We start from the raw sequence: 12,970 nt of genomic DNA on the forward strand, positions 1-12,970 counted from the left end.
ATAGACAATATTTCAGAAAACCTTTAAGTCCTTAAACAAGCAAAAACCCAGAACCCCACACTAAAAATACAGGGCACACCCCATAAAATACTTGTGAAAAGAATCAAATTCCGCTTGCAGATCGGGGTCCTGATTTCTATCAGCCCCCCATCCACTCACCTTGCAACGTCCAAGAAAATGTCTCTCAGAGGTGGAATGTAATGATTTCCCTAATTAACGTAATTCTTGAAAAAAAAATTTTAAAGTTTATGCTTTCAGACAGCTGTTCTTTGTGTGTAAATGTGCAGATTTCAGAGTTCTGAAAACGTGCACGAAAGTTCTGGTTTTATTTATGCTCATCAGTCTGAAGTTGCCGGCACCATACAACTCAGCCCGTAATTGTCTGAATACGTGCACGAAAGTACTGGTTTTATTTAGGCTCATCAGTCTGTAATTGCGGGCACCATACAACTCAGCCCGTAACTGTTGCTCCTGTTTATTCGGCATGAGTATGCGTTCTGGCTCCAGAGAGTTACAGCAGCTGGTGGGCACTGCCTGCGCTTCATATTTCTTTCTGTATCTCTCCAGTACTGAGCGAGTTGGAGGTACTCTGTTATCGTGGGTAGGGGAGCACTTGGGCTAGTTTGGAGGCACAGAAAGGACCAGTTATCTTCAAAAAGGGGCATAAGAACAGTACAAGCAATCTGAATAGTGGTCCAGAAAGAGCCTCTTAAGAGCCGCAGTTCAATGCACAACCATGTCCATGGTTGCCCTTGCTTTTTGGTGGTTCAATCCCAACCAAAATCAAGTTTCCCTGACCAGAAAAGACCTCACTGAGTGCATTAAAGAATTCCGGCTGGCATCCCAGAGGAGTTGAGTTCACAGCCATGGTCTACACCTCCTTGCTTTATGGACCAAGTTCTCTGTTCTTTGACCCCTCTCCCCAAATCCACCCCTGTCTTGCCCACAATTAAAAACACTGATATAGTTGTGTCCCTCTCCCACTGAAGAGCTTTTAGTAACTTCTCATTTCCTCTAGGATAAAGATAGGAATCTGTAACACGTCTGTCCCCATCCCCCCTCAGGTGCTGCCCCAGGGTCTTTGCACATGAAGCTCCCTCTGCCTGGAAGGACTGTCCAGCCATCCTCTCCCAAATAGACTAAAAGGTTCCAGAGGGAAGGAAGCACTCTGTTCTTTTCTCACCTTTGTAATCTTGGCCATGGTACATGCACATACATGTACACAGGTGCGTGCAAACGTGTACCTGCTCAAGCACGCACACACGTACTGTTGGCGACTCAGAGTATATACACTTTTCCTATTATGTTTATCACCAAGAACAGTGTCTGGCACATAGTGTTTGATATACGTATGCGGAACGAATAAAGAGTAGCTGCGACTAATACAATTATTTTTATTATCAGAGTAAATGCTTGGAAGATTGTTATTGGATGAGTTTGATCGGGGGTCCTCTAAGACCCCGAATGGCCTCTCTCATCTGTCATTCCACAGTCAAGTAGGCCCTGTTATCTTTTGCCCCCTTTGGTCCTACTAATCGTAAGACATCTTGCAAGGGCAAACTGAATATTTCAGAACTGCAATTCCAAATCTTCTAGTAGACATGTAAGCAACGTGAAAGATTTCCTTGCCAAAATGCGTCACCCGGGTGTGGCAGCAATCATGCTTATCACCCTGTGTGTCACATGCAGTACAGAAGTAGCATCCAACAGGGACAAAAAGAGGGGATGCCACCACCCCCTGAACAAGGGCCGGGAAGAGGGTGAGGACAGTGAGGCACACCCATGCCTTGGGCATAACATTTAAGGAGCACATAAAACACAGTCATTGAGATAAATATTTTAATTCAATATTTTTTAAAAATAAGAATTAACGCAAAACATCCATCCTGAATAGAATACTGAAACCTCAAATAAAGACAATATCAGTATTACTGATTTTCCTCTTGACTTAAGCTCCATGGCTAGGCACTGCACGTGACCCAACCTGTTATTTAGAGTTTTGATGTTTGATTCTTTATGGATGTTTTACATGAATTTTCATTTTTAAAATGCATTAAATATTTGTCTCGATTAGTAAGTTAAATTTTGCATGAGAGGGGCGGAATCAAGACGGTGGTGTGGGAAGACACAGAGTTACCCTCTCCCCACAACTGGCAGCCGCTGGTGGGGGACTCTGACCCCCAAGGAGACGGGAGGAACCCTAAAGTGAACCGGTAGGACGTAGGGGGACTGAGAGGGGAGGAGAAGCGGAGGCCATACAGGATCGGCACCCCCGAGGCTAGGGAGATCAGGAAAGGCAGGTGGGAGGGACTCTCCAGGAAGAGCAGGAGAGGAGTGGAGGGTGATCCGCTGGCCCACTCGGACCGGGGAGGCTGCTGAGCTCCCAAGCCGCTTCTCCCCATCCAAGGCCCCATCCAGGCCGCCTGGTTCCTGGGGGCATAGGAGGGAGTCTGGGGAGATCAGGAGAGGCAGGCGGGAAGGGCCCTCCAGAAGGAGCAGGAGAGGAGCAGAGGGCGTTTGCCTCAACCACTCGGGCACTGGGAGCCGGCTGAGCTCCCAGGCCAGTCCCCTGTCCTCCCAGGACCCCCTCTCCCTACTGTTGCATTGGTCCTGGGGGCATAGGAGGGAGGCCGGGGAGATCAATACAAATTGGAAAAGAAGAAGTAAAACTGTCACTATTTGCCGATGACATGATACTATACATAGAAAACCCTAAAGATGCCACCAGAAAACTACTAAAGCTAATCAATGAATTTGGTAAGGTTGCAGGATACAAAATTAATGCACAGAAATCTCTGGCATTCCTACACACCAACAGTGAAAAATCAGAAAGAGAAATTAAGGAAACACTCCCATTTACCACTGCAACAAAAAGAATAAAATACCTAGGAGTAACCTGCCTAAGGAGGTGAAACACTTGTACTCAGAAAACTATAACACACTGATAAAAGAAATCAAAGATGACATAAATAGATGAAGAAATATACCATGTCCTTGGACTGGAAGAATCCATATTGTGAAAATGACTATACTACCCAAAACAATCTACAGATTCAGTGCAATCCCTATCAAACTACCAATGGCATTCTTCACAGAATTAGAACAAAATATCTTACAATTTGTACGGAAACACAAAAGATCCCGAATAGCCAAAGCAATCTTGAGAAAGAAAAACGGAGGCGGAGGAATCAGACTCCCTGACTTCAGACTATACTACAAAGTTACAGTCATCAAAACAGTATGGTACTGGCACAAAAACAGACACATAGATCAACAGAACAGGATAGAGAGCCCAGAGATAAACCCGCACACGTATGGTCACCTTATCTTTGATAAAGGAGGCAAGAACATACAACGGAGAAAAGACAGCCTCTTCAATAAGTGGTGCTGGGAAAACTGGACAGCTACATGTAAAAGAATGAAATTAGAACACTCCCTAACACCATACACAAAAATAAACTCCAAATGGATTAAAGACCTAAATGTAAGGCCAGACACTATCAAACTCTTAGAGGAAAACACAGGCAGAACACTCTAGGACAGAAATCACAGAAAGATCTTTTTTGACCGATGTCCTAGAGTAATGGAAATAAAAACAAAAATAAACAAATGGGACTTAAGTAAACGTAAAACCTTTTGCACAGCAAAGGAAACCATAAACAAGATGAAAAGACAACCCTCAGAATGGGAAAAAAGTATTTGCAAATGAAGCGACAGACAAAGGATTAATCTCCAAAATGTACAAGCAGCTCATGCAACTCAATGTCAAAAAAACAACAATGCAACCCAAAAATGGGCAGAAGACCTAAACAGATATTTCACCAAAGAAGACATACAGATGGCCAAGAGACACATGAAAAGCTACTCAACATCACTGATTTTAGAGAAATGCAAATCAAAACTACAATGAGGTATCACCTCATGCCAGTCAGAAAGGTCATTATCAAAAAAGCCAAGAAACAATAAATGCTGCAGGGGGTGTGGAGAAAAGGGAACCGTCCTGCACTGTTGGTGGGAATGTAAATTGATACAGTCACTATGGAAAACAGTATGGAGGTTCCTTAAAAAACTAAAAATAGAATTACCATATACCACCCAGCAATCCCACTACTGGGCATATACCCTGAGAAAACCATAATTCAAAAGGAGACATGCACCCCAATGTTCACTTCACTATTGACAATAGCCGGGGCATGGAAGCAACCTAAGTGTCCATCAACAGATGAATGGATGAAGAAGATGTGGCACATACATACAACGGAATATTACTCAGCCATAAAAAGAAACAAAATTGAGTTATTTGTAGTGAGGTGGATGGACCTAGAGTCTGTCATACAGAGGGAAGTAAGTCAGAAAGAGAAAAACAAAAACCATTTGCTAACACATATATATGGAATCTAAAAAAAAACAAAAACAAAGGTTCTGATGAACCTAGGGGCAGGACAGGAATAAAGACGCAGGCGTAGAGAATGGACTTGAGGACACGGGGAGGGGGAAGGGTAAGCTGGGACAAAGTGAGAGAGTAGCATGGACATAGATACACTACCAAATGTAAAACCGATAGCTAGTGGGAAGCAGCTGCATAGCACAGGGAGATCAGCTCAGTGCTTTGCAATGAGCTAAAGGGATGGGATAGGGAGGGTGGAAGGGAGACGCAAGAGGGAGGGGATATGGGGACATGTGTATGCATGTGGCTGATTCGCTTTGTTGTGCAACGAAACTAACACGGTACTGTGAAGCAATTATACTCCAATAAAGACCTATTAAAAATTTTTTTTTGCATGAGACACAAATGCTCTGTAAATAAGCACTTACATCCTTTACTTCACCCTAACCCAGCCCTGTTCCCAACCCACCCAATAAATAGCCGGTCACAAGCTCTAGCAATCCCTCCAACATTTTCCAGCACATTTAGAAAGAAATTCAACACGCCAAGAAAATACTCTTCTTTTGTTTTTAAAGAAAATACTGTAAACATGAAACATATATCACAGTGTATGTCAATGATGTATTTTTCCCCCAAAGAATTTTGGAGTTTAAATCAAAATTAACTAAATTAAAATCTGTGCAAGAGGGAGGGGATATGTGGATATATGTATACATATAGCTGATTAACTTTGTTATACAGCAGAACCTAACACACCATTGTAAAGCAATCATACTCCATAAAGATGTTAAAAAAAAAAGGTTATAATCCTACCAAAAAATAAGTCTGAATAAGTATTTTTACAAGGATCCGCTTTGAATAACCAATTACAGTAGAACTCAGAAAAGCAGGCTTTATGCCCGAGGTGTGCTGAGGAAGTGGTTTAGACACCCAGATGCGAGAAATTCTCAACTGAGAATTTCTCACGTGAAGAAGCAGAATTCTGTCTTCTGGTTACCTATTTCAATGCTTGATAATCTTCAAATTTAGGGCAACCAAAGTTTACCAGGAATCTCAGGTTGCACCGGTTTTTGTTAACATTGAAAGTGTTGAGATTTTGCAAACTGTCTAACCTAAAGCTGACCAAGACGAACACTGCTGAACAGCTTCTAATGTGCCCTTGATTTCGTGTTTTCTTTGCTTCCATATACGTATAGATGGATCTCTCCTGCTGTCACTAAAAACCAGCTCCTCTTATTAACATGATCATGCCTACAGCTCTATTAACTCCTTCTCTAAATCTTACAATGTTTATCCTCTTTAGGGCATAATTACTGTTTCATATGGGTGTGCTCTGATGCTCCAGTTTTCAAGCACTTTGTGAATTAAAAGGATTAAGTGCTTATACAGCCAAGTTGTCCCTGTTTTAAAATAAAGTGTTTGGGCTTCTCTGGTGGCGCAGTGGTTGAGAGTCCGCCTGCCGATGCAGGGGACGCGGGTTCGTGCCCCGGTCCAGGAAGATCCCACATGCTGCGGAACGGCTGGGCCCGTGAGCCATGGCCGCTGAGCCTGCGCGTCCGGAGCCTGTGCTCCGCAACGGGAGAGGCCGCAACAGTAAGAGACCCGCGCACCACAAAAAAATTTAAAAAATAAAATTAAGTGTTTTAAGTGTTTACTGTAATATTAGTATATGATCTTTAAATGTTGCTGTGTATTTTTAAATTGAGAAACCAGAATGCAGAATTAAAAACCATGAATTACAATATTTCTGTTCTCTCTCAGCCTGGTTAACGCACAAGTCATTCTCTTAGGAATTGAACTGGATTTTTAAAATCCACTCTGTGTGAGAATTTCACAGATTTTTAACAGAAGGTAAAAGTGAATTTTTTTTCTTCTTGGTAGTTGAAAGGAATATAAAACAACAGATTGACTTTCTGGCCATGATTCTCAGGATGAGAAAAAACAGAGTCACATATTGTAGATAAGAAGGAAAAAAAAAAAAAAGCCAAATCTCATGAGTCATCTGTAATATTCAAATGCTAAAGTATCGCTTCATCTCTGGAAAACATATAGTAAGCGAACGTTGTGCATTTGATGTTCATTCACCTCTTTTCCTCTCCTAGCGCAGTAAACCCTTTATGTGGAATATCCCATAACTGGTATGTGTTTTAATAAGGGATCTCCCCATGTTTTATTTGGTTAACTAGGACGAATATTCTGAGCTGACTCGGAAGAGCAGCTCCAGGCTAGAGTTTCCGTCTGGGCCGTAGAGTCCTGTTTGGATGCGCCCTACACTTCCTTGCAATGACAGATATTCTGTGCATATGTAGAAATACACATTCATGCTTGCATTGTTCATAGCACCAGAGAAGTTATCTGATGTGCTTCTCAGTGGGCGTTGGTCGGTCAGGCTTTCTCCTTGCTAAGCCTCTGTTCTGCTTTATTCTAGTGTATAACTCTCTGTCCTGTGGTCAGCTCTTTGCGCACTAGGACCTACCCTGCATGCATTTATTTACACATCTCTGGATCCATGACAAACCACACTGCAAATAATGACCATGAGAAGGTTTAGGTGCTTATATAGCCAACTTCTCCCGGCTTTAACAGAAGTGTTTACTGTAATCTTAGTATACGGTCTTTAAACGTTGCTATGTATTTTTAAATTGAGAAACACAGAATGATAAATTAAAAACCTTTTTAATGGTTTTGCGCCCATTTGAAAGTTTCTCTGGGCCAGGAGTATGGTGGTTGGCGATAATCAATCTTGTTCAATCCCGTCCCGTGACTTCTGACATTACTACACATCACCACTTCTTATTCACGTGGTCATGCCTACAGTTCATATTAACTCCTTCTCTAAATCTTACAATGTTTACAGTCTTTAGGGCTTAACACACATGCCACGCGAGGGTAACTGCTAACAGCCCACAGCACGGGGCAGGTTTATCAGCAGAACACACTGCATGGGGGTACTCCAGGCTACAGCTTCCCCAGTGATGACATTAGCTAAACATATATACCTTTACAAGGACTCACTGAGTCTCGTGGGTCACTGAGAATGGCCCCTTGGTATCTGGGTGTCCTCAGCTATTTCCAAGCTAATGCTGTCCCTCCCAGCAAGTGCCCTACTGCCTGGACTGAGCTTCTAGGGACGTATAGTCTCGGGTGGGAAATAAGGACAATTTGGGAGAAAAACAGAAGCTTCCTACCTTTTCTGTTTTCCAATCTGTTTTGGACTCAGCCAGGGAGGGATCAGTGCACAGATGAAAGACACACACTTTGTCCTTAGGGCCTAGGGCCCCTGTCTTCTGTCCCCATAAGTTCCTACAAGGACAAACAACAGAAAACACATTCCCATAGAGAACACAGTAAAGATTCCAATCCCATTGTCCTTGTTTCTTTTTGTATTTCCTTATTTTTTCCCAATATCTCCTTGTGGTTTTTATTTTCTTGTTTTGAGCAATATTGTTAGTTGCATACAAGTTCAGAATCTTTCATCTTTTCCTGGTGGATAAACTGTCTTTTGTGTGTGTGTGTGTTATGCATTATTCTTCTTTGTCTCTATTAATATTTGCCCTAGTGCTCGCTTCGGCAGCACATATACTAAAATTGGAACGATACAGAGAAGATTAGCATGGCCCCTCTGCAAGGATGACACGCAAATTCGTGAAGCGTTCCATATTTTTGGCACATATATACAATGGAATATTACTCAGCCATAAAAAGAAACGAGATTGAGCTATTTGTAATGAGGTGGATGGACCTAGAGTCTGTCATACAGAGTGAAGTAAGTCAGAAAGAAAAAGACAAATACCGTATGCTAACACATATATATGGAATTTAAGGAAAAAAAATGTCATGAAGAACCTAGGGGTAAAGCAGGAATAAAGACGCAGACCTCCTAGAGAACGGACTTGAGGTTATGGGGAGGGGGAAGGGTGAGCTGTGACAGGGCGAGAGAGAGTCATGGGCATATACACACTAACAAACGTAGTAAGGTAGATAGCTAGTGGGAAGCAGCCGCATGGCACAGGGATATTGGCTCGGTGCTTTGTGACAGCCTGGAGGGGTGGGATAGGGAGGGTGGGAGGGAGGGAGACGCAACAGGGAAAACATATGGGAACATATGTTTATGTATGACTGATTCACTTTGTTATAAAGCAGAAACTAACACACCATTGTAAAGCAATTATACCCCAATAAAGATGTTAAAAAAAATATTTGCCCTAAAATCTCTTTCAATTTTTTTTAACTGAAGTATAGTTGATTTACAATGTTGTGCTAACTTCTGCTGTATGGCAAACTGATTCAGTTATACATACATATACATTCTTTTTTATAGTCTTTTACATTATGGTTTATCCCAAGAGACTAGATATAGCACCCTGTGCTCTACAGTAGGACCTTATTGTTTATCCATTCCATATCTAATAGTTTGCATCTGCTAATCCCTAACTCCCAATCCATCCCTCTCCCCCCCCACAAAATCTCTTTTCTGAGAGTGACAATGATCATCTAAAATATCATTTTCCATCATTTCAGCTTTATAGTCTAATCTTTCAGATATATATCTCATGCACACACACACAAAGCATGTATGTACATTTTAAATTCCATTAGAATCATCTATACTTTTGTATTAGATAGGGCGGCTTATTTATTAATATAGTCACAATAGTCAATAAAACTCCACTTTCATAGAGTTACTTTTTTTTTTTTTTTTTAATTAAATGAACTGGGTGTGGGATGAGCATGTTACTCAGGGCTTAAATATGTTTCAGGCAAGTGTGAGTAGCCTGTAATCCAGGCTTCAGAAAAGGGTCAATAACTATCTCACTGCTGACTGTGGTTTTCCCTCACCGGGTAGTGGTAATCACTCCAGATTAAATAACAGTGGTGGAAGTTCTGGGTCTAGTGATTGGCTGGGTCAGTAATTGATTCCAGGAATGACGGAATTGATTGGTGCTTATGTGATAAGTTCAGTTTGGTATGATTCGGGCCAGGAGAATATTAGAACCTATGCATAATTTCCTGTTATCTTACCATCCCCAAATATTCTCCATAAAGACTTATGTCCTAAAAATGTTATGTATTTATGTTTTGATAAATTATCATTAATAAAAATGCCATGAAAGCTCAATCAGAAGTGTTAACATGTGAGTCAGTATTGTTTTAGGAATTAGGAAAAGGTAATTTTCAGTTTAGATACATATGTGAAGATAGAAGAGGATTGATATAACTAATACCTTTTCAAAAATATCTATCACGTTGAGGTTAAAATTCTTTGGCAAGGATGAAATATAAATAATAATTTAAGCAGGAAAGAATAATAATGTAGAACACCCTACTGTTATAGGAGAGTTTTTTCATATACTTTTAAGTGGAAAATACAGTTGATTCTTCAACAATATGAGGGTTAGGGGGGCCCACCCCCAAACGGTTGAAAATCTGTATAAAAATCCATATGTATATATATCTTATATATAACAGTCCAAATCTGTGGTTTCACATCCATGGATTCAACCTACAATGGATTCTGTAAAACTGTAGCATGTATTTATTGAAAGTAATCCATGTATAAGTGAACGCTGCCAGTTCAAATCCATGTTGTTCAAGGGTCAACTGTAGTTGTCAAATCACCATGGTACAAAGATAAAATTGGATACATTTATAAGAGCAATGTAAGAGTTTTAATGTGTCAGATGTATACACAACTGAAAACTATATTATTTTCAAATATTTAAATTCATAATGAAGGACTTTAAATTCTAATTAAAAAGTATCATGCTGGGGCTTCCCTGGTGGCGCAGTGGTTGAGAGTCCGCCTGCCGACGCAGGGGACACGGGTTCGTGCCCCGGTCCGGGAAGATCCCACATGCCGCGGAGCGGCTGGGCCCGTGAGCCATGGCCGCTGGGCCTGCGCGTCCGGAGCCTGTGCTCCGCAACGGGAGAGGCCACAACAGTGAGAGGCCCGCGTACCACACACACACAAAAAAAGTATCATGCTGAAGAATGAAATAATATTTCAGACTAATGTCAGCTGTCAATATTGATGCTTAAATACTAAACAAAATATTATGAAAAAGAGTCTAACACAACATTGAAAAGATGCCACGACCAAGTGGGATTCATTCAAAGAATGCAAGCAAGGACCCAAAATATTTCCACGGCTATTCAAAATTATGCTGGAGATGTTTGCTAATGCAAAGAAACAAAATAAAAAAACTAGAGGCATAAGGATTAGAAAAACAAATAAATCCCAATTGTTTTGCAGATGATACCTGGAAATTTTAGAAAATCAATGATATAACTAATCCAAACAATAAAATAATTGAATAAATTAGCTATAAAAATTAACATAAAAAGTCATTCTTACATGCCCAAAGTAGTTAATATTACAGAAAACTCTATGTACAAAAACACCTAAGAAGTTAATATGCCTAAGAATCAACTTAAAAAGGAATGTACCAAAAGAAATCTATAATAGAAAATTGCAAAAACCTCCTGAAAGAAAAAAAAAAGTGGTTTGAACACATGGGGAAAATCCTTGAATAGGACGACAGATGTCAATTCTAGTTAATTTATAAAATTAACGTTATCACGGTAAAAAAAACTCATAAACTGTCTTAGGGAGTTAGATTAGCTGACAAGGAAATTTATGTGGAATAACCAGCATGTGAGGACATCCAGAAAAACCCTTGGTGAGGTGTAAAAAATGTGATAAAGGATCTATAGTGAAATGTGTCATAGGCACATGAACAGACAACAGGACTAGAGCAACAGAACTAAACATCTGTAACTAGACACACAAACGTAAGGAAGTTCAGTGCCTGATAAAAGGGGCATCACAAACCACTGGGCAAAGGTGAACTATTTTTAATAAAAGGTGATGGGACAACTGGGTAACCATTTGGAAAACGGAACATTTGGATCCATCTCCTTCCTACACATGGCTAAACTTCAAATGGATCAGGTATCTAAGCATACGTGCATCTCTACACGTGCCTAAGTGCATTCACACCTACATCCATGCAAACACACAAGTTCTGGAGGAAAAGTGAACTAATTCTCCCATAAACTTGGTGTGGGGTAACGTTTTCTAAACATCACTCAAAATCCAAATACAACCAAAGGTTGATACATTTGACTATATAATTTTAGAAATATATTTGCAGGACAGACACACACACACAAAATGCCATTAAGTCATAAGAGATCAGGCAAACTGAGGATAAATATTTGCAACATAATAGATACGGGGCAAATATTCTTAATACTTACCTGTGAAAATCAATGGAAAGCAACGTTAAAAACAACTCATGGAGAACAAGTCCAAATAAACTGATTGTACAAATGAGCAAAACATGAAATATACTTAGACACCATTCCTCACCTATCCCATTGGGGGAAAAAACTTAAAGTTTGGGAACACACAGGCTTTGAGAGACCCCTGTATAGTCTTCGTTGGGACGCAAACTGAGACAACTCTTCTGGGGGGAAAATCGGGTATATGTGTGTGTGTATGTGTGCTTTCATAAATGTGAATATAAGAATATATATATATATATTTAATTCTCAGGAACTCCTACTTTTAAGAACTGGAACCAAGATGGTGAAGCGTCATCAGTCCTCAATCCAAGAAAAGCAGCTGGTAGCAGAGTCAATCCAGGGCACACAGTGGATGACCGAGTCAGTCCCCGGCAAACAGCTGATGATGGAGACGGACTGAAATAGCCTCAGAGGAGGGAAAACAGCCTATGAACAAATCACTGCAAGGTAAATAGGTGATAACGAGAAGGCAGGAAACGAGGGCTCCCCTGAGTCTGTGGAAGACAGATGATGACCCAGTCACTCCAAGGGAAACAGTTAATGACACCATTCCAGGGAAAAGAGTCGTTAACCGAGTCCGTCCAAGGGTACATAGTTGATGAACGAGTCAGCCCAGGGAAAAATAGTCGATGACTGAGTCATTCCAGGCAAAAGAGTAGATGAAGAGTCAGTCCAGGAGAAACACTTGTTAACTTAGTCAGTCCAAGGGTGAGTAGTCAATGACCGAGTCAGTCCAGGGGAAAATAGTCGATGACTGAGTCAGTCCAGGGAAAAGAGTCAATAACCGAGTCAGTCCAGGAGTAAGTAGTCAATGACTGCATCTGTCCAGGGAAAAATAGTCAATGACCGAGTCAGTTCAGGGAAAAAAGTCGATAACCAAGTCAGTACAGGGGTAAGTAGTCAAAGACCGAGTCAGTCCAGTTTAAAAGTGTCTATGACCCAGTCAGCCCAGGGAGAAATAGTTGATGACCGAGTAAGTCCAGGGAAAAAAAACAATGACCAAGTCAGTCCAGGAGTGAACAGTTGATGACCAAGTTAACTCAGGGAGAAACAGCTGATGACTAAATCAATCCAGGGAAAACAGTCAATGACCAACTCAACCCAGGGACGACACTTGACGACAAAATAAAAATTCCCCCTAAACAGTATAACAATAAATGATAGTATCATTTCAAAAAAACAAACTAAAAAAGGATAGAAAACAGTTGACAAAATGACAATATATCTCTCAGTCCAGAGAAGACAACTGACAAAGGAATCACTGCAGGAAACATA

General features: G+C 40.8%; 1 non-coding gene across 1 annotated transcript; it reads left to right on the forward strand.

Moving 5' to 3' along the window:
* Positions 1 to 7,945: 7,945 nt before the first annotated feature.
* Positions 7,946 to 8,052, forward strand: LOC117310502 (U6 spliceosomal RNA). The gene has a single exon (XR_004524646.1). It is a non-coding gene; the product is annotated as a U6 spliceosomal RNA (small nuclear RNA).
* Positions 8,053 to 12,970: the final 4,918 nt, after the last annotated feature.

Source organism: Tursiops truncatus, chromosome X (assembly GCF_011762595.2).
Source record: "Tursiops truncatus isolate mTurTru1 chromosome X, mTurTru1.mat.Y, whole genome shotgun sequence".
NCBI classification, from domain to species: domain Eukaryota; kingdom Metazoa; phylum Chordata; class Mammalia; order Artiodactyla; family Delphinidae; genus Tursiops; species Tursiops truncatus.